Consider the following 4,885-nt stretch of genomic DNA (forward strand, 5'->3'; position numbering starts at 1 on the left):
CTCTCACTGCTGAGACTCCCTCGGGCAGGAGAGACACTGCTGGCTAGTTGGTTAATGAATGTCGTGTTCATTTGTCACGCTTATCAATCACCACACATGTAGGTGTCATTTCGACATGTCTCCTCATCTGCTGTTGTTGTTGATGATGTTGTTTGTTCCCACACTGCGTGATTGTACCTGAGTCATAGAGCAGAGATGCAGGAAAATGGAAGCTAGAGGTGAAACTTGAGATCTGGGTGTGGGATGGCTGCTTAAAATGCAGGGAAATAAAACAGAATCCATGTGGGGACTGGAAATTGGTGTATTTTGTTTTAGCAAGACATTAATTTTTGGATGTTTGACTGCTCCCTCTGGGTTGGGAGTGAGTTTCTGCCCCAAGTGAAGGAGTTTAAGTATCTCAGGGTTTTGTTCATGAATGAGGGTAAAATTGAGCGTTGAGATTGACAGGCAGATAGGGCCAGCATCAGCAGTAATGCGGACGTTGTAGCAGCTGTCATGGTGAAAAGGGAGTTGAGTCAAAAGGCAAAGCTCTCAATTTACCAGTCAGTCTATGCTCCAGCCCTCACCTATGGTCATGAGCTGTGGGTAGTGACCGAAAGAATAAGATCACAAATACAAGCAGCCGAAATGAGTTTCCCTCACAGGGTGGCTGGACTTAGCCTTAGGCATAGAGCGTGGAGTTCGGACATCTGAAAGGAGCTTGGAGTAGAACCACTGCTCCTTCACATCAAAAGTTGAGGTGGTTCGGGCATGTTATCAGGATGCCTCCAGGGCGTCTCCCTTTAGAGGTTTTCCAGACACATCCAACTGGTAGGAGACCCTGGGGTAGACCCAGAACGCGCTGGAAAGATTATATATATCTCATCTGGCCTTGGAATGCCTTGGAATCCTGCCAGAGGCACTGGAAAATCTTGCCAGGGAGAAGGACATCTGGATGGATGGATGGATGGATGGATTGATTGATATTAATTTTTGTATAATATTTATTTGTCTGCATTGATCATAAATCACGGTACTATTAGGCTGTGTCAAAACTGTTAAGATGAACAACATGAACGATTTTGACACATTTTAGGTGTTTTAATATTCTCAGTACTGACATATCAAATATGCTGAATAAATTGAAAACTGTGAGGTTGCATTGTCCTTTTCTTTCCCCAAAAGCACCCTTACAGGGCTGCGCCATTTACCTATATTGTTTGAATGTCTGCATTTCCATATTTAGGCAATCAGAAAAGCCATTAACATTTTCCAGTCACACTGCGCTGAGGAAATGTTTGGTGCCATAGTCAAGTGTTCATCCTGCAGCCCAGCAGGCAATGGACTTTATACCCACCCACAAGCCACCCACCCCCATTGAGACCAGATACACTCCTAGGCACCTGACTGCATGACTGAGCCCAGTGGATACCCATAGGGTGATACACCATTCTGGGCAGCATTAAAAACAACATAGGATGAATAACTAATTACAGTAGCTGACTCAGAGAGTGTTTAAATGTGACTATTCCATCATTATAGAGGCATACAGGCAAACAGTTTTAAGAGTAGCTGAACAGTCAGGGATTGTGTCTGCAGGAACAATAACTTGATAATGCACTCCACTGGAGCAGTGAAGATGAATTGGACACCCACTATGGCTCATAAAATAAAGTTCCTTTAGAACATCCTCTTCCTACATGCTCCTATAAGAGATGCTAAGTAAGACTTTTACAGCACTATAGCACAAACATGGACATATTTTATCTTCTTGATACGACTGTTAATCAATATTATTGACTAATCAAGGTGCTGCTTTTTGCTTTAAACAAGTCACTGGGATAATTGGGGTTTTGACACATATACTCTCCTTATATTGACATTTTAAAGGTGTGTGTTTCATTTTGGTCTTTGCTTTTATTAGCTTGCTACCTTGTCTCTACTGATGTGAAAATATTACTCAAAAGCTTCATGTTGTCCAGAGACCTCATTTGATGTGATACTAATGTGTGCAGCTTTACCATTAACTCCTTATTAAGCTTGTGATGAACTTGTGATGGTTCCTATAAATCATGTCAGATAAACCTCTACCATTATTATGTCTACAAAGAACAAAGAGAATAACAATCCATGAAATGACATAGCTGTGAAAACCGATGCATTTTATCTTGCAAGCGAGCAGCCTGTCCAAGAGGTTGACTGCCATATACAGTACGTGAAATGATGCGTTGCTCTGCTGAATGAGAGGAGTACAACTCAGTGTGGAGCTATGACGGAGAGATTGCATGTCAAAAGATATGTTCCAAGGTAATGGAGGAGTGTCTGAGAGCTCATGAAATGATTCACTGGTGAATTCGTGCTCAAGTATTAATCAGATAGCACCCACCTGCCTGTTTGAAGAAAGAACTAAAAAGAAACAGTCTCCACATATTGGCTCCCCCAGGAGTACTTAGACTGGAAACATTTGTGGAAGAAAAGATGAATTTGTCCATTTCTCTACCAGCATACCGAGGGAAAAGGGATATCATTTCACATATGGATTCTGATTCCTACACAATTTCCCATTCAAATAAAATGATGAAATCAAATGAAAATAAATGTTTTATTGTTGTTGGCAAAACATTAGCCAGTTAAATAGCAACACGGTTATTACACAGTTGTTAGAGCCCTGCAGAGACCACAGATTGAAAGCATGGTAGACCTTTTGCTCAACAGCTAAGATGGCCTTACTGAGTCCCCATGTAAATGGATTAAAATGGGGAGAAGAAGTAGGCTTCTGCATTGTCACATGACCTAGATACAGAAACACATTGCAACAACATAAAGAAGTATTTTTTGTGTGTGTATGACTGTATATCTGTTAGGTGTAATCACGGCTACCACGGTTTCCTATGTGACAGATAAGCTCTACCTCTGCCATGACGCCTCCTGGAAGCAGGTGGCTTTATATCTTAGTGGGGAATATAAATAGTTTTTTTTTTTATCTGAAGGTATAAGTCGCACTGTTCATGTGCCATAAACTCAAAGCTGAGAAAACCCCATGAGTCTGACCAACGAATTGCTCTGAGTAAAACTCTCATGGTAAAGAACAGCTTTGCTTTGTCACTCGGTAGGTTTGCTTGCCGAGTGAGTCACCGTGTAGAGCGGGTCACAGCTTATCTCAAATGAAGTGCTTGTTTACCAAACAGAAACACTATCTTATTTATTTATTTGTCTCAAACCTAAAATCGAATGTTCAGCAATGTTTACATTACTGTGATATTTTTATAACAAGCTAGCACTAAGTCATTTATACTCCTCAGCATAGTATGGATTTAGATATGAGTTCTGGAAGCCAGAAACCAAAGACACTGGCAGTGTTGAGTCCTCGGTATCAACAACTAACACATATTGCTCGTATGACCTGCACCTGTTTGCACCTCTCATCAGTTTATTAGCTACTATAAATAAAAATGTTGCACTAAGTAAAATTTGCAGGGACATCTTTACCACGAATTTGACTAAGTATACGATCTACTCAGTGTGACATTTTACATATTAGTTTCAAGAGTAACATGCGTTTGCTGTCATCCTATAATTTGACACACTAGGCTGAACATTTTTGGATGTCACATTATTCCACCTCCCAAATGCCATGAGTGGTTCAACATGAAATGAGATCATGAGGTAATAGGATAGGGGCTCTGATTTCCCCCCTAGGGTGATCAAAAATTGACTAAAATATCCAACTTTTTTCTTATTCTTTATTCAGTTCCCATGACCTAAAAGGACAACACACTATGGAAAACTGTGCTATAGTCTATGGAGAAGGAAAATAAAATTAAACTGAATTGATTTAAGAACTACGGTACCCAGCAGGTGCTGATGAAATTATGGGTACTAACTGAGTATGGTGTGAGCTTGCACCATCAAAGTGAAAAGCAGCCAGCTGTTTAGCATACCAGAGATGTTGATGAAAGTCTTTCGCCCAATCACAAATTCCCTTTAGGGCTTTGGAATATCCCCGGTTCCCAGGTTCCCTTAATTTTTTTGTTTTTGTTCTAGCAGTAATGCAGCCTTCCAATTTTTGAGTTTCAAAGGTGTTAAAAACAACAGTCTCTCCATTCATTTCTATGGGGGATTGCGGTCACTGCAGCCAGCTCCCACAAAACGACAGCCCCGTGCAGGAAAAAGTTGGCCCTGGTTCAGCTTTTGCCGCACCGGACGGTCACATTGATCAGTGAGAGATGGTTGGAACATGAACGCCCACAGCAGGGAGACGTGTTTTGCCACACTCAGTCTGAACACCTGCAACACCATTGAAAACAGGGTGGATAAAACTATTGGCTGTCTATAAAAACTGAACAAACCTATCATGATGTCACCCACTGGTTTTCTGAAGAGTGGTTTTGAGGTCTAGCCTCTGCCATAGTGGTAGTGATTCACCCCGCCTGCAAGTTCTAATCCAAAAATGGACAAAGAGGTGGAGTATGACTGGAGCTCATTAGACAGCTAGCGGCCAGCCACCAATGGCGGTACCTTCCCACCTGTCACTCCAAAGCAGCCATGCCCTTAATTATGTGTAATTTTTAGTCTCAATATGATTTAGATGGACGCGTTACAAAAAAATGTATCCCCCGTATAATTGTCATGGAAGGGGAAATCAGCTATAGAGACCATAACTGTTTTTGTATTTTGTATTTCTGCAGTAAAGTGGCCATTTGAGGAACTGCAGGATTTGGCACTTCCACACTGGCTTCATTTCTCAGCCTCAGAGGTTGCCGTTTGGATAAAGCGTGTTGTTATTAAGTATGTGGAGGCTGCGTCTTGCCACAGAGACATTGGTCCTTACTGCATGGAGAGGATTTGTCTCCATTCCCTGTCCTTTTGTCCTTGCATGCATATTTTTCTTTTTATTTTACGTCTC

General features: G+C 41.5%; 1 protein-coding gene across 1 annotated transcript in view; it reads left to right on the forward strand.

Moving 5' to 3' along the window:
• The window catches only part of negr1 (neuronal growth regulator 1), a 142,439-nt gene that overhangs the window by 103,406 nt on the left and 34,148 nt on the right, over positions 1-4,885 (forward strand).

Source organism: Monopterus albus, unplaced genomic scaffold, assembly GCF_001952655.1.
Source record: "Monopterus albus unplaced genomic scaffold, M_albus_1.0 scaffold31.1, whole genome shotgun sequence".
In the NCBI taxonomy this organism is placed as follows: Eukaryota; Metazoa; Chordata; class Actinopteri; order Synbranchiformes; family Synbranchidae; genus Monopterus; species Monopterus albus.